The sequence below is a fragment of the Pantherophis guttatus genome, chromosome 18 (genome assembly GCF_059756535.1).
Source record: "Pantherophis guttatus breed Tessera chromosome 18, ASM5975653v1, whole genome shotgun sequence".
Lineage (NCBI taxonomy): Eukaryota > Metazoa > Chordata > Lepidosauria > Squamata > Colubridae > Pantherophis > Pantherophis guttatus.
This window is the reverse complement of record NC_142080.1, coordinates 15,319,224-15,337,341: the sequence shown is the minus strand read 5'-3', so window position 1 is coordinate 15,337,341 and position 18,118 is coordinate 15,319,224.

Here is an 18,118-nt window from a genome sequence, read left to right as displayed (position 1 = left end):
TAAGTTTTCTGGCTGAATTGAGGCCTACTTCCCATTTTGAGATGCACTTTGGTCTATCTCCTCAGGGAAAGCTCAGATTTGAAACAATTGACTGTTTTTTGGGCTTCTCAGACTGTAGGGTACATGAATATAGGTTTGTTTAGCATATCTGAGCTGTGTGTCCAAAGTTAAATTTTCTGGTTGAATTGAGTCCTACTGCCTATTCTGAGATACAGATCCTCAGGTAAAGTAGAGATTTGAGAATTGTGTGTTTTTGGTCTTTTCATACTTTGCGTAACATGAACATGTGTTTCTTTTGCATATCTGAGCTGTGTGTCAAAAGTTAAGTTTTCTGGCTGAATTGAGTCCTACTGCCCATTCTGAGATACAGATCCTCAGGTAAAGTTCAGACTTGAGAAGTGTGTGTTTTTGGTCTTTTCATACCTTGCGTAACATGAACATGTGTTTCTTTTGCATATCTGAGCTGTGTGTCAAAAGTTAAGTTTTCTGGCTGAATTGAGGCCTACTTCCCATTTTGAGATGCACTTTGGTCTATCTCCTCAGGGAAAGCTCAGATTTGAAAAAATTGACTTTTTTGGGCTTCTCAGACTGTGGGGTACATGAATATATGTTTGCTTTGCATATCTGAGCTCTGTGTCAAAAGTTAAGTTTTCTGGCTGAATTGATTCCTACTGCCTATTCTGAGATACAGATCCTCAGGTAAAGTTCAGACTTGAGAAGTGTGTGTTTTTGGTCTTTTCATACATTGCGTAACATGAACATGTGTTTCTTTTGCATATCTGAGCTGTGTGTCAAAAGTTAAGTTTTCTGGCTGAATTGAGCCCTATTGCCCATTCTGAGATGCACTTTGTTCTATCTCCTCAGGGAAAGCTCAGATTTGAAAAAATTGACTGTTTTTTGGGCTTCTCAGACTGTGGGGTACATGAATATAGGTTTGTTTTGCATATCTGAGCTGTGTATCAAAGTTAAGTTTTCTGGCTGAATTGAGGCCTACTGCCCATTCTGAGATGCACTTTGGTCTATCTCCTCAGGGAAAGCTCAGATTTGAAAAAATTGACTGTTTTTTGTGATTTTCAGACTGTGGGGTACATGAATATATGTTTGCTTTGAATAATTGAGCTGTGTGTCAAAAGCTAAATTTTCTGGTTGAATTGATTCCTACTGCCTATTCTGAGATACAGATCCTCAGGTAAAGTTCAGACTTGAGAAGTGTGTGTTTTTGGTCTTTTCATACATTGCGTAACATGAACATGTGTTTCTTTTGCATATCTGAGCTGTGTGTCAAAAGTTAAGTTTTCTGGCTGAATTGAGCCCTATTGCCCATTCTGAGATGCACTTTGTTCTATCTCCTCAGGGAAAGCTCAGATTTGAAAAAATTGACTGTTTTTTGGGCTTCTCAGACTGTGGGGTACATGAATATAGGTTTGTTTTGCATATCTGAGCTGTGTATCAAAGTTAAGTTTTCTGGCTGAATTGAGGCCTACTGCCCATTCTGAGATGCACTTTGGTCTATCTCCTCAGGGAAAGCTCAGATTTGAAAAAATTGACTGTTTTTTGTGATTTTCAGACTGTGGGGTACATGAATATAGGTTTGTTTTGCATATCTGAGCTGTGTGTCAAAAATAATGTTTTCTAGCTGAATTGACCCCTACTGCCCATTTTGAGATGCACTTTGGTCTATCTCCTCAGGGAAAGCTCAGATTTGAAAAAATTGACTGTTTTTTGGGCTTCTCAGACTGTGGGGTACATGAATATAGGTTTGTTTTGCGTATCTGAGCTGTGTATCAAAATTAAATTTTCTGGTTGAATTGATTCCTACTGCCTATTCTGAGATACAGATCCTCAGGTACAGTAGAGATTTGAGAATTGTGTGTTTTTGCTGTTTTCATACTTTTCGTAACATGAACATGTGTTTGTTTGGAAATCTGAGCTTGGGTCAAAAGTTAAGTTTTCTGGCTGAATTGAGGCCTACTGGCCATTCTGAGATGCACTTTGGTCTATCTCCTCAGGGAAAGCTCAGATTTGAAAAAAATGACAGTTTTTTGGGCTTCTCAGACTGTGGGGTACATGAATATAGGTTTGTTTTGCATATCTGAGCTGTGTATCAAAGTTAAGTTTTCTGGCTGAATTGAGGCCTACTGCCCATTCTGAGATGCACTTTGGTCTATCTCCTCAGGGAAAGCTCAGATTTGAAAAAATTGACTGTTTTTTGTGATTTTCAGACTGTGGGGTACATGAATATATGTTTGCTTTGAATAATTGAGCTGTGTGTCAAAAGTTAAATTTTCTGGTTGAATTGATTCCTACTGCCTATTCTGAGATACAGATCCTCAGGTAAAGTTCAGACTTGAGAAGTGTGTGTTTTTGGTCTTTTCATACCTTGCGTAACATGAACATGTGTTTCTTTTGCATATCTGAGCTGTGTGTCAAAAGTTAAGTTTTCTGGCTGAATTGAGCCCTACTGCCCATTCTGAGATGCACTTTGTTCTATCTCCTCAGGGAAAGCTCAGATTTGAAAAAATTGACTGTTTTTGGGGCTTCTCAGACTGTGGGGTACATGAATATATGTTTGTTTTGCATATCTGAGCTCTGTGTCAAAAGTTAAGTTTTCTGGCTGAATTCAGTCCTACTGCCTATTCTGAAATGCACTTTGGTCTATCTCCTCAGGGAACGCTCAGATTTGAGAATTGTGTGTTTTGGGGATTTTCAGACTTTTGGGTGCATGAATATACTTTTGTTTTGCATATCTGAGCTGTGTGTCAAAAGTTAAGTTTTCTGGCTGAATTGAGGCCTACTTCCCATTTTGAGATGCACTTTGGTCTATCTCCTCAGGGAAAGCTCAGATTTGAAAAAATTGACTTTTTTGGGCTTCTCAGACTGTGGGGTAAATGAATATAGGTTTGCTTTGCATATCTGAGCTCTGTGTCAAAAGTTAAGTTTTCTGGCTGAATTGATTCCTACTGCCTATTCTGAGATACAGATCCTCAGGTAAAGTTCAGACTTGAGAAGTGTGTGTTTTTGGTCTTTTCATACATTGCGTAACATGAACATGTGTTTCTTTTGCATATCTGAGCTGTGTGTCAAAAGTTAAGTTTTCTGGCTGAATTGAGTCCTACTGCCCATTGTGAGATACAGATCCTCAGGTAAAGTTCAGACTTGAGAAGTGTGTGTTTTTGGTCTTTTCATACATTGCGTAACATGAACATGTGTTTCTTTTGCATATCTGAGCTGTGTGTCAAAAGTTAAGTTTTCTGGCTGAATTGAGCCCTATTGCCCATTCTGAGATGCACTTTGTTCTATCTCCTCAGGGAAAGCTCAGATTTGAAAAAATTGACTGTTTTTTGGGCTTCTCAGACTGTGGGGTACATGAATATAGGTTTGTTTTGCATATCTGAGCTGTGTATCAAAGTTAAGTTTTCTGGCTGAATTGAGGCCTACTGCCCATTTTGAGATGCACTTTGGTCTATCTCCTCAGGGAAAGCTCAGATTTGAAAAAATTGACTGTTTTTTGTGATTTTCAGACTGTGGGGTACATGAATATAGGTTTGTTTTGCATATCTGAGCTGTGTGTCAAAAATAATGTTTTCTAGCTGAATTGACCCCTACTGCCCATTTTGAGATGCACTTTGGTCTATCTCCTCAGGGAAAGCTCAGATTTGAAAAAATTGACTGTTTTTTGGGCTTCTCAGACTGTGGGGTACATGAATATAGGTTTGTTTTGCGTATCTGAGCTGTGTATCAAAGTTAAATTTTCTGGTTGAATTGATTCCTACTGCCTATTCTGAGATACAGATCCTCAGGTACAGTAGAGATTTGAGAATTGTGTGTTTTTGCTGTTTTCATACTTTTCGTAACATGAACATGTGTTTGTTTGGAAATCTGAGCTTGGGTCAAAAGTTAAGTTTTCTGGCTGAATTGAGGCCTACTGGCCATTCTGAGATGCACTTTGGTCTATCTCCTCAGGGAAAGCTCAGATTTGAAAAAAATGACAGTTTTTTGGGCTTCTCAGACTGTGGGGTACATGAATATAGGTTTGTTTTGCATATCTGAGCTGTGTATCAAAGTTAAGTTTTCTGGCTGAATTGAGGCCTACTGCCCATTCTGAGATGCACTTTGGTCTATCTCCTCAGGGAAAGCTCAGATTTGAAAAAATTGACTGTTTTTTGTGATTTTCAGACTGTGGGGTACATGAATATATGTTTGCTTTGAATAATTGAGCTGTGTGTCAAAAGTTAAATTTTCTGGTTGAATTGATTCCTACTGCCTATTCTGAGATACAGATCCTCAGGTAAAGTTCAGACTTGAGAAGTGTGTGTTTTTGGTCTTTTCATACCTTGCGTAACATGAACATGTGTTTCTTTTGCATATCTGAGCTGTGTGTCAAAAGTTAAGTTTTCTGGCTGAATTGAGCCCTACTGCCCATTCTGAGATGCACTTTGTTCTATCTCCTCAGGGAAAGCTCAGATTTGAAAAAATTGACTGTTTTTTGGGCTTCTCAGACTGTGGGGTACATGAATATATGTTTGTTTTGCATATCTGAGCTCTGTGTCAAAAGTTAAGTTTTCTGGCTGAATTCAGTCCTACTGCCTATTCTGAAATGCACTTTGGTCTATCTCCTCAGGGAACGCTCAGATTTGAGAATTGTGTGTTTTGGGGATTTTCAGACTTTTGGGTGCATGAATATACTTTTGTTTTGCATATCTGAGCTGTGTGTCAAAAGTTAAGTTTTCTGGCTGAATTGAGGCCTACTTCCCATTTTGAGATGCACTTTGGTCTATCTCCTCAGGGAAAGCTCAGATTTGAAAAAATTGACTTTTTTGGGCTTCTCAGACTGTGGGGTACATAAATATATGTTTGCTTTGCATATCTGAGCTCTGTGTCAAAAGTTAAGTTTTCTGGCTGAATTGATTCCTACTGCCTATTCTGAGATACAGATCCTCAGGTAAAGTTCAGACTTGAGAAGTGTGTGTTTTTGGTCTTTTCATACATTGCGTAACATGAACATGTGTTTCTTTTGCATATCTGAGCTGTGTGTCAAAAGTTAAGTTTTCTGGCTGAATTGAGTCCTACTGCCCATTCTGAGATACAGATCCTCAGGTAAAGTTCAGAGTTGAGAAGTGTGTGTTTTTTGGTCTTTTCATACCTTGCGTAACATGAACATGTGTTTCTTTTGCATATCTGAGCTGTGTGTCAAAAGTTAAGTTTTCTGGCTGAATTGAGCCCTACTGCCCATTCTGAGATGCACTTTGTTCTATCTCCTCAGGGAAAGCTCAGATTTGAAAAAATTGACTGTTTTTTGGGCTTCTCAGACTGTGGGGTACATGAATATAGGTTTGTTTTGCATATCTGAGCTGTGTATCAAAGTTAAGTTTTCTGGCTGAATTGAGGCCTACTGCCCATTCTGAGATGCACTTTGGTCTATCTCCTCAGGGAAAGCTCAGATTTGAAAAAATTGACTGTTTTTTGTGATTTTCAGACTGTGGGGTACATGAATATATGTTTGCTTTGAATAATTGAGCTGTGTGTCAAAAGCTAAATTTTCTGGTTGAATTGATTCCTACTGCCTATTCTGAGATACAGATCCTCAGGTAAAGTTCAGACTTGAGAAGTGTGTGTTTTTGGTCTTTTCATACCTTGCGTAACATGAACATGTGTTTCTTTTGCATATCTGAGCTGTATGTCAAAAGTTAAGTTTTCTGGCTGAATTGAGCCCTACTGCCCATACTGAGATGCAGTTTGTTCTATCTCCTCAGGGAAAGTTCAGATTTGAAAAAATTGACTGTTTTTTGGGCTTCTCAGACTGTGGGGTACATGAATATAAGTTGGTTTTGCATATCTGAGCTGTGTATCAAAGTTAAGTTTTCTGGCTGAATTGAGTCCTACTGCCTATTCTGAAATGCACTTTGGTCTATCTCCTCAGGGAACGCGCAGACTTGAGAAGTGTGTGTTTTTGGTCTTTTCATACCTTGCGTAACATGAACATGTGTTTCTTTTGCATATCTGAGCTGTATGTCAAAAGTTAAGTTTTCTGGCTGAATTGAGCCCTACTGCCCATTCTGAGATGCAGTTTGTTCTATCTCCTCAGGGAAAGCTCAGATTTGAAAAAATTGACTGTTTTTTGTGATTTTCAGACTGTGGGGTACATGAATATATGTTTGCTTTGAATAATTGAGCTGTGTGTCAAAAGCTAAATTTTCTGGTTGAATTGATTCCTACTGCCTATTCTGAGATACAGATCCTCAGGTAAAGTTCAGACTTGAGAAGTGTGTGTTTTTGGTCTTTTCATACCTTGCGTAACATGAACATGTGTTTCTTTTGCATATCTGAGCTGTATGTCAAAAGTTAAGTTTTCTGGCTGAATTGAGCCCTACTGCCCATTCTGAGATGCACTTTGTTCTATCTCGTCAGGGAAAGCTCAGATTTGAAAAAATTGACTGTTTTTTGGGCTTCTCAGACTGTGGGGTACATGAATATAAGTTGGTTTTGCATATCTGAGCTGTGTATCAAAGTTAAGTTTTCTGGCTGAATTGAGTCCTACTGCCCATTCTGAGATGCACTTTGGTCTATCTCCTCAGGGAAAGCTCAGATTTGAAAAAATTGACTTTTTTGGGCTTCTCAGACTGTGGGGTGCATGAATATATGTTTGTTTTCCATATCTGAGCTTTGTGTCAAAAGTTAAGTTTTCTGGCTGAATTGATTCCTACTGCCTATTCTAAGATACATGTCCTCAGGTAAAGTTCAGACTTGAGAAGTGTGTGTTTTTGGTCTTTTCATACCTTGCGTAACATGAACATGTGTTTCTTTTGCATATCTGAGCTGTATGTCAAAAGTTAAGTTTTCTGGCTGAATTGAGCCCTACTGCCCATTCTGAGATGCAGTTTGTTCTATCTCCTCAGGGAAAGCTCAGATTTGAAAAAATTGACTGTTTTTTGGGCTTCTCAGACTGTGGGGTACATGAATATAAGTTGGTTTTGCATATCTGAGCTGTGTATCAAAGTTAAGTTTTCTGGCTGAATTGAGTCCTACTGCCTATTCTGAAATGCACTTTGGTCTATCTCCTCAGGGAACGCTCAGACTTGAGAAGTGTGTGTTTTTGGTCTTTTCATACCTTGCGTAACATGAACATGTGTTTCTTTTGCATATCTGAGCTGTATGTCAAAAGTTAAGTTTTCTGGCTGAATTGAGCCCTACTGCCCATTCTGAGATGCACTTTGTTCTATCTCGTCAGGGAAAGCTCAGATTTGAAAAAATTGACTGTTTTTTGGGCTTCTCAGACTGTGGGGTACATGAATATAAGTTGGTTTTGCATATCTGAGCTGTGTATCAAAGTTAAGTTTTCTGGCTGAATTGAGTCCTACTGCCCATTCTGAGATGCACTTTGGTCTATCTCCTCAGGGAAAGCTCAGATTTGAAAAAATTGACTTTTTTGGGCTTCTCAGACTGTGGGGTGCATGAATATATGTTTGTTTTCCATATCTGAGCTTTGTGTCAAAAGTTAAGTTTTCTGGCTGAATTGATTCCTACTGCCTATTCTAAGATACAGATCCTCAGGTAAAGTTCAGACTTGAGAAGTGTGTGTTTTTGGTCTTTTCATACATTGCGTAACATGAACATGTGTTTCTTTTGCATATCTGAGCTGTGTGTCAAAAGTTAAGTTTTCTGGCTGAATTGAGTCCTACTGCCCATTCTGAGATACAGATCCTCAGGTAAAGTTCAGAGTTGAGAAGTGTGTGTTTTTTGGTCTTTTCATACCTTGCGTAACATGAACATGTGTTTCTTTTGCATATCTGAGCTGTGTGTCAAAAGTTAAGTTTTCTGGCTGAATTGAGCCCTACTGCCCATTCTGAGATGCACTTTGTTCTATCTCCTCAGGGAAAGCTCAGATTTGAAAAAATTGACTGTTTTTTGGGCTTCTCAGACTGTGGGGTACATGAATATAGGTTTGTTTTGCATATCTGAGCTGTGTATCAAAGTTAAGTTTTCTGGCTGAATTGAGGCCTACTGCCCATTCTGAGATGCACTTTGGTCTATCTCCTCAGGGAAAGCTCAGATTTGAAAAAATTGACTGTTTTTTGTGATTTTCAGACTGTGGGGTACATGAATATATGTTTGCTTTGAATAATTGAGCTGTGTGTCAAAAGCTAAATTTTCTGGTTGAATTGATTCCTACTGCCTATTCTGAGATACAGATCCTCTGGTAAAGTTCAGACTTGAGAAGTGTGTGTTTTTGGTCTTTTCATACCTTGCGTAACATGAACATGTGTTTCTTTTGCATATCTGAGCTGTATGTCAAAAGTTAAGTTTTCTGGCTGAATTGAGCCCTACTGCCCATTCTGAGATGCACTTTGTTCTATCTCGTCAGGGAAAGCTCAGATTTGAAAAAATTGACTGTTTTTTGGGCTTCTCAGACTGTGGGGTACATGAATATAAGTTGGTTTTGCATATCTGAGCTGTGTATCAAAGTTAAGTTTTCTGGCTGAATTGAGTCCTACTGCCCATTCTGAGATGCACTTTGGTCTATCTCCTCAGGGAAAGCTCAGATTTGAAAAAATTGACTTTTTTGGGCTTCTCAGACTGTGGGGTGCATGAATATATGTTTGTTTTCCATATCTGAGCTTTGTGTCAAAAGTTAAGTTTTCTGGCTGAATTGATTCCTACTGCCTATTCTAAGATACAGATCCTCAGGTAAAGTTCAGACTTGAGAAGTGTGTGTTTTTGGTCTTTTCATACATTGCGTAACATGAACATGTGTTTCTTTTGCATATCTGAGCTGTGTGTCAAAAGTTAAGTTTTCTGGCTGAATTGAGTCCTACTGCCCATTCTGAGATACAGATCCTCAGGTAAAGTTCAGAGTTGAGAAGTGTGTGTTTTTTGGTCTTTTCATACCTTGCGTAACATGAACATGTGTTTCTTTTGCATATCTGAGCTGTGTGTCAAAAGTTAAGTTTTCTGGCTGAATTGAGCCCTACTGCCCATTCTGAGATGCACTTTGTTCTATCTCCTCAGGGAAAGCTCAGATTTGAAAAAATTGACTGTTTTTTGGGCTTCTCAGACTGTGGGGTACATGAATATAGGTTTGTTTTGCATATCTGAGCAGTGTATCAAAGTTAAGTTTTCTGGCTGAATTGAGGCCTACTGCCCATTCTGAGATGCACTTTGGTCTATCTCCTCAGGGAAAGCTCAGATTTGAAAAAATTGACTGTTTTTTGTGATTTTCAGACTGTGGGGTACATGAATATATGTTTGCTTTGAATAATTGAGCTGTGTGTCAAAAGCTAAATTTTCTGGTTGAATTGATTCCTACTGCCTATTCTGAGATACAGATCCTCAGGTAAAGTTCAGACTTGAGAAGTGTGTGTTTTTGGTCTTTTCATACCTTGCGTAACATGAACATGTGTTTCTTTTGCATATCTGAGCTGTATGTCAAAAGTTAAGTTTTCTGGCTGAATTGAGCCCTACTGCCCATTCTGAGATGCACTTTGTTCTATCTCCTCAGGGAAAGCTCAGATTTGAAAAAATTGACTGTTTTTTGGGCTTCTCAGACTGTGGGGTACATGAATATATGTTTGTTTTGCATATCTGAGCTCTGTGTCAAAAGTTAAGTTTTCTGGCTGAATTGAGTCCTACTGCCTATTCTGAAATGCACTTTGGTCTATCTCCTCAGGGAACGCTCAGATTTGAGAATTGTGTGTTTTGGGGATTTTCAGACTGTTGGGTGCATGAATATACTTTTGTTTTGCATATCTGAGCTGTGTGTCAAAAGTTAAGTTTTCTGGCTGAATTGAGGCCTACTTCCCATTTTGAGATGCACTTTGGTCTATCTCCTCAGGGAAAGCTCAGATTTGAAACAATTGACTGTTTTTTGGGCTTCTCAGACTGTAGGGTACATGAATATAGGTTTGTTTAGCATATCTGAGCTGTGTGTCCAAAGTTAAATTTTCTGGTTGAATTGAGTCCTACTGCCTATTCTGAGATACAGATCCTCAGGTAAAGTAGAGATTTGAGAATTGTGTGTTTTTGGTCTTTTCATACTTTGCGTAACATGAACATGTGTTTCTTTTGCATATCTGAGCTGTGTGTCAAAAGTTAAGTTTTCTGGCTGAATTGAGTCCTACTGCCCATTCTGAGATACAGATCCTCAGGTAAAGTTCAGACTTGAGAAGTGTGTGTTTTTGGTCTTTTCATACCTTGCGTAACATGAACATGTGTTTCTTTTGCATATCTGAGCTGTGTGTCAAAAGTTAAGTTTTCTGGCTGAATTGAGGCCTACTTCCCATTTTGAGATGCACTTTGGTCTATCTCCTCAGGGAAAGCTCAGATTTGAAAAAATTGACTTTTTTGGGCTTCTCAGACTGTGGGGTACATGAATATATGTTTGCTTTGCATATCTGAGCTCTGTGTCAAAAGTTAAGTTTTCTGGCTGAATTGATTCCTACTGCCTATTCTGAGATACAGATCCTCAGGTAAAGTTCAGACTTGAGAAGTGTGTGTTTTTGGTCTTTTCATACATTGCGTAACATGAACATGTGTTTCTTTTGCATATCTGAGCTGTGTGTCAAAAGTTAAGTTTTCTGGCTGAATTGAGCCCTATTGCCCATTCTGAGATGCACTTTGTTCTATCTCCTCAGGGAAAGCTCAGATTTGAAAAAATTGACTGTTTTTTGTGATTTTCAGACTGTGGGGTACATGAATATAGGTTTGTTTTGCATATCTGAGCTGTGTATCAAAGTTAAGTTTTCTGGCTGAATTGAGGCCTACTGCCCATTCTGAGATGCACTTTGGTCTATCTCCTCAGGGAAAGCTCAGATTTGAAAAAATTGACTGTTTTTTGTGATTTTCAGACTGTGGGGTACATGAATATATGTTTGCTTTGAATAATTGAGCTGTGTGTCAAAAGCTAAATTTTCTGGTTGAATTGATTCCTACTGCCTATTCTGAGATACAGATCCTCAGGTAAAGTTCAGACTTGAGAAGTGTGTGTTTTTGGTCTTTTCATACCTTGCGTAACATGAACATGTGTTTCTTTTGCATATCTGAGCTGTGTGTCAAAAGTTAAGTTTTCTGGCTGAATTGAGGCCTACTTCCCATTTTGAGATGCACTTTGGTCTATCTCCTCAGGGAAAGCTCAGATTTGAAAAAATTGACTTTTTTGGGCTTCTCAGACTGTGGGGTACATGAATATATGTTTGCTTTGCATATCTGAGCTCTGTGTCAAAAGTTAAGTTTTCTGGCTGAATTGATTCCTACTGCCTATTCTGAGATACAGATCCTCAGGTAAAGTTCAGACTTGAGAAGTGTGTGTTTTTGGTCTTTTCATACATTGCGTAACATGAACATGTGTTTCTTTTGCATATCTGAGCTGTGTGTCAAAAGTTAAGTTTTCTGGCTGAATTGAGCCCTATTGCCCATTCTGAGATGCACTTTGTTCTATCTCCTCAGGGAAAGCTCAGATTTGAAAAAATTGACTGTTTTTTGTGATTTTCAGACTGTGGGGTACATGAATATAGGTTTGTTTTGCATATCTGAGCTGTGTATCAAAGTTAAGTTTTCTGGCTGAATTGAGGCCTACTGCCCATTCTGAGATGCACTTTGGTCTATCTCCTCAGGGAAAGCTCAGATTTGAAAAAATTGACTGTTTTTTGTGATTTTCAGACTGTGGGGTACATGAATATATGTTTGCTTTGAATAATTGAGCTGTGTGTCAAAAGCTAAATTTTCTGGTTGAATTGATTCCTACTGCCTATTCTGAGATACAGATCCTCAGGTAAAGTTCAGACTTGAGAAGTGTGTGTTTTTGGTCTTTTCATACCTTGCGTAACATGAACATGTGTTTCTTTTGCATATCTGAGCTGTATGTCAAAAGTTAAGTTTTCTGGCTGAATTGAGCCCTACTGCCCATTCTGAGATGCAGTTTGTTCTATCTCCTCAGGGAAAGCTCAGATTTGAAAAAATTGACTTTTTTTTGGGCTTCTCAGACTGTGGGGTACATGAATATATGTTTGTTTTGCATATCTGAGCTCTGTGTCAAAAGTTAAGTTTTCTGGCTGAATTGAGTCCTACTGCCTATTCTGAAATGCACTTTGGTCTATCTCCTCAGGGAACGCTCAGATTTGAGAATTGTGTGTTTTGGGGATTTTCAGACTGTTGGGTGCATGAATATACTTTTGTTTTGCATATCTGAGCTGTGTGTCAAAAGTTAAGTTTTCTGGCTGAATTGAGGCCTACTTCCCATTTTGAGATGCACTTTGGTCTATCTCCTCAGGGAAAGCTCAGATTTGAAACAATTGACTGTTTTTTGGGCTTCTCAGACTGTAGGGTACATGAATATAGGTTTGTTTAGCATATCTGAGCTGTGTGTCCAAAGTTAAATTTTCTGGTTGAATTGAGTCCTACTGCCTATTCTGAGATACAGATCCTCAGGTAAAGTAGAGATTTGAGAATTGTGTGTTTTTGGTCTTTTCATACTTTGCGTAACATGAACATGTGTTTCTTTTGCATATCTGAGCTGTGTGTCAAAAGTTAAGTTTTCTGGCTGAATTGAGTCCTACTGCCCATTCTGAGATACAGATCCTCAGGTAAAGTTCAGACTTGAGAAGTGTGTGTTTTTGGTCTTTTCATACCTTGCGTAACATGAACATGTGTTTCTTTTGCATATCTGAGCTGTGTGTCAAAAGTTAAGTTTTCTGGCTGAATTGAGGCCTACTTCCCATTTTGAGATGCACTTTGGTCTATCTCCTCAGGGAAAGCTCAGATTTGAAAAAATTGACTTTTTTGGGCTTCTCAGACTGTGGGGTACATGAATATATGTTTGCTTTGCATATCTGAGCTCTGTGTCAAAAGTTACGTTTTCTGGCTGAATTGATTCCTACTGCCTATTCTGAGATACAGATCCTCAGGTAAAGTTCAGACTTGAGAAGTGTGTGTTTTTGGTCTTTTCATACATTGCGTAACATGAACATGTGTTTCTTTTGCATATCTGAGCTGTGTGTCAAAAGTTAAGTTTTCTGGCTGAATTGAGCCCTATTGCCCATTCTGAGATGCACTTTGTTCTATCTCCTCAGGGAAAGCTCAGATTTGAAAAAATTGACTGTTTTTTGGGCTTCTCAGACTGTGGGGTACATGAATATAGGTTTGTTTTGCATATCTGAGCTGTGTATCAAAGTTAAGTTTTCTGGCTGAATTGAGGCCTACTGCCCATTCTGAGATGCACTTTGGTCTATCTCCTCAGGGAAAGCTCAGATTTGAAAAAATTGACTGTTTTTTGTGATTTTCAGACTGTGGGGTACATGAATATATGTTTGCTTTGAATAATTGAGCTGTGTGTCAAAAGCTAAATTTTCTGGTTGAATTGATTCCTACTGCCTATTCTGAGATACAGATCCTCAGGTAAAGTTCAGACTTGAGAAGTGTGTGTTTTTGGTCTTTTCATACCTTGCGTAACATGAACATGTGTTTGTTTTGCATATCTGAGCTCTGTGTCAAAAGTTAAGTTTTCTGGCTGAATTGAGTCCTACTGCCTATTCTGAAATGCACTTTGGTCTATCTCCTCAGGGAACGCTCAGATTTGAGAATTGTGTGTTTTGGGGATTTTCAGACTGTTGGGTGCATGAATATACTTTTGTTTTGCATATCTGAGCTGTGTGTCAAAAGTTAAGTTTTCTGGCTGAATTGAGGCCTACTTCCCATTTTGAGATGCACTTTGGTCTATCTCCTCAGGGAAAGCTCAGATTTGAAACAATTGACTGTTTTTTGGGCTTCTCAGACTGTAGGGTACATGAATATAGGTTTGTTTAGCATATCTGAGCTGTGTGTCAAAAGTTAAGTTTTCTGGCTGAATTGAGTCCTACTGCCCATTCTGAGATACAGATTCTCAGGTAAAGTTCAGACTTGAGAAGTGTGTGTTTTTGGTCTTTTCATACCTTGCGTAACATGAACATGTGTTTCTTTTGCATATCTGAGCTGTGTTTCAAAAGTTAAGTTTTCTGGCTGAATTGAGGCCTACTTCCCATTTTGAGATGCACTTTGGTCTATCTCCTCAGGGAAAGCTCAGATTTGAAAAAATTGACTTTTTTGGGCTTCTCAGACTGTGGGTTACATGAATATATGTTTGCTTTGCATATCTGAGCTCTGTGTCAAAAGTTAAGTTTTCTGGCTGAATTGATTCCTACTGCCTATTCTGAGATACAGATCCTCAGGTAAAGTTCAGACTTGAGAAGTGTGTGTTTTTGGTCTTTTCATACATTGCGTAACATGAACATGTGTTTCTTTTGCATATCTGAGCTCTGTGTCAAAAGTTAAGTTTTCTGGCTGAATTCAGTCCTACTGCCTATTCTGAAATGCACTTTGGTCTATCTCCTCAGGGAACGCTCAGATTTGAGAATTGTGTGTTTTGGGGATTTTCAGACTGTTGAGTGCATGAATATACTTTTGTTTTGCATATCTGAGCTGTATGTCAAAAGTTAAGTTTTCTGGCTGAATTGAGGCCTACTTCCCATTTTGAGATGCACTTTGGTCTATCTCCTCAGGGAAAGCTCAGATTTGAAACAATTGACTGTTTTTTGGGCTTCTCAGCCTGTAGGGTACATGAATATAGGTTTGTTTTGCATATCTGAGCTGTGTGTAAAAAGTTAAATTTTCTGATTGAATTGAGTCCTACTGCCTATTCTGAGATACAGATCCTCAGGTAAAGTAGAGATTTGAGAATTGTGTGTTTTTGGTCTTTTCATACTTTGCATAACATGAACATGTCTTTCTTTTGCATATCTGAGCTGTGTGTCAAAAGTTAAGTTTTCTGGCTGAATTGAGTCCTACTGCCCATTCTGAGATACAGATCCTCAGGTAAAGTTCAGACTTGAGAAGTGTGTGTTTTTGGTCTTTTCATACCTTGCGTAACATGAACATGTGTTTCTTTTGCATATCTGAGCTGTGTGTCAAAAGTTAAGTTTTCTGGCTGAATTGAGGCCTACTTCCCATTTTGAGATGCACTTTGGTCTATCTCCTCAGGGAAAGCTCAGATTTGAAAAAATTGACTTTTTTGGGCTTCTCAGACTGTGGGGTACATGAATATATGTTTGCTTTGCATATCTGAGCTCTGTGTCAAAAGTTAAGTTTTCTGGCTGAATTGATTCCTACTGCCTATTCTGAGATACAGATCCTCAGGTAAAGTTCAGACTTGAGAAGTGTGTGTTTTTGGTCTTTTCATACATTGCGTAACATGAACATGTGTTTCTTTTGCATATCTGAGCTGTGTGTCAAAAGTTAAGTTTTCTGGCTGAATTGAGCCCTATTGCCCATTCTGAGATGCACTTTGTTCTATCTCCTCAGGGAAAGCTCAGATTTGAAAAAATTGACTGTTTTTTGGGCTTCTCAGACTGTGGGGTACATGAATATAGGTTTGTTTTGCATATCTGAGCTGTGTATCAAAGTTAAGTTTTCTGGCTGAATTGAGGCCTACTGCCCATTCTGAGATGCACTTTGGTCTATCTCCTCAGGGAAAGCTCAGATTTGAAAAAATTGACTGTTTTTTGTGATTTTCAGACTGTGGGGTACATGAATATATGTTTGCTTTGAATAATTGAGCTGTGTGTCAAAAGCTAAATTTTCTGGTTGAATTGATTCCTACTGCCTATTCTGAGATACAGATCCTCAGGTAAAGTTCAGACTTGAGAAGTGTGTGTTTTTGGTCTTTTCATACCTTGCGTAACATGAACATGTGTTTCTTTTGCATATCTGAGCTGTATGTCAAAAGTTAAGTTTTCTGGCTGAATTGAGCCCTACTGCCCATTCTGAGATGCAGTTTGTTCTATCTCCTCAGGGAAAGCTCAGATTTGAAAAAATTGACTGTTTTTTGGGCTTCTCAGACTGTGGGGTACATGAATATATGTTTGTTTTGCATATCTGAGCTCTGTGTCAAAAGTTAAGTTTTCTGGCTGAATTGAGTCCTACTGCCTATTCTGAAATGCACTTTGGTCTATCTCCTCAGGGAACGCTCAGATTTGAGAATTGTGTGTTTTGGGGATTTTCAGACTGTGGGGTACATGAATATAGGTTTGTTTTGCATATCTGAGCTGTGTATCAAAGTTAAGTTTTCTGGCTGAATTGAGGCCTACTTCCCATTTTGAGATGCACTTTGGTCTATCTCCTCAGGGAAAGCTCAGATTTGAAACAATTGACTGTTTTTTGGGCTTCTCAGACTGTAGGGTACATGAATATAGGTTTGTTTAGCATATCTGAGCTGTGTGTCCAAAGTTAAATTTTCTGGTTGAATTGAGTCCTACTGCCTATTCTGAGATACAGATCCTCAGGTAAAGTAGAGATTTGAGAATTGTGTGTTTTTGGTCTTTTCATACTTTGCGTAACATGAACATGTGTTTCTTTTGCATATCTGAGCTGTGTGTCAAAAGTTAAGTTTTCTGGCTGAATTGAGTCCTACTGCCCATTCTGAGATACAGATCCTCAGGTAAAGTTCAGACTTGAGAAGTGTGTGTTTTTGGTCTTTTCATACCTTGCGTAACATGAACATGTGTTTCTTTTGCATATCTGAGCTGTGTGTCAAAAGTTAAGTTTTCTGGCTGAATTGAGGCCTACTTCCCATTTTGAGATGCACTTTGGTCTATCTCCTCAGGGAAAGCTCAGATTTGAAAAAATTGACTTTTTTGGGCTTCTCAGACTGTGGGGTACATGAATATATGTTTGCTTTGCATATCTGAGCTCTGTGTCAAAAGTTAAGTTTTCTGGCTGAATTGATTCCTACTGCCTATTCTGAGATACAGATCCTCAGGTAAAGTTCAGACTTGAGAAGTGTGTGTTTTTGGTCTTTTCATACCTTGCGTAACATGAACATGTGTTTCTTTTGCATATCTGAGCTGTATGTCAAAAGTTAAGTTTTCTGGCTGAATTGAGCCCTACTGCCCATTCTGAGATGCAGTTTGTTCTATCTCCTCAGGGAAAGCTCAGATTTGAAAAAATTGACTGTTTTTTGGGCTTCTCAGACTGTGGGGTACATGAATATATGTTTGTTTTGCATATCTGAGCTCTGTGTCAAAAGTTAAGTTTTCTGGCTGAATTGAGTCCTACTGCCTATTCTGAAATGCACTTTGGTCTATCTCCTCAGGGAACGCTCAGATTTGAGAATTGTGTGTTTTGGGGATTTTCAGACTGTTGGGTGCATGAATATACTTTTGTTTTGCATATCTGAGCTGTGTGTCAAAAGTTAAGTTTTCTGGCTGAATTGAGGCCTACTTCCCATTTTGAGATGCACTTTGGTCTATCTCCTCAGGGAAAGCTCAGATTTGAAACAATTGACTGTTTTTTGGGCTTCTCAGACTGTAGGGTACATGAATATAGGTTTGTTTAGCATATCTGAGCTGTGTGTCCAAAGTTAAATTTTCTGGTTGAATTGAGTCCTACTGCCTATTCTGAGATACAGATCCTCAGGTAAAGTAGAGATTTGAGAATTGTGTGTTTTTGGTCTTTTCATACTTTGCGTAACATGAACATGTGTTTCTTTTGCATATCTGAGCTGTGTGTCAAAAGTTAAGTTTTCTGGCTGAATTGAGTCCTACTGCCCATTCTGAGATACAGATCCTCAGGTAAAGTTCAGACTTGAGAAGTGTGTGTTTTTGGTCTTTTCATACCTTGCGTAACATGAACATGTGTTTCTTTTGCATATCTGAGCTGTGTGTCAAAAGTTAAGTTTTCTGGCTGAATTGAGGCCTACTTCCCATTTTGAGATGCACTTTGGTCTATCTCCTCAGGGAAAGCTCAGATTTGAAAAAATTGACTTTTTTGGGCTTCTCAGACTGTGGGGTACATGAATATATGTTTGCTTTGCATATCTGAGCTCTGTGTCAAAAGTTAAGTTTTCTGGCTGAATTGATTCCTACTGCCTATTCTGAGATACAGATCCTCAGGTAAAGTTCAGACTTGAGAAGTGTGTGTTTTTGGTCTTTTCATACATTGCGTAACATGAACATGTGTTTCTTTTGCATATCTGAGCTGTGTGTCAAAAGTTAAGTTTTCTGGCTGAATTGAGCCCTATTGCCCATTCTGAGATGCACTTTGTTCTATCTCCTCAGGGAAAGCTCAGATTTGAAAAAATTGACTGTTTTTTGTGATT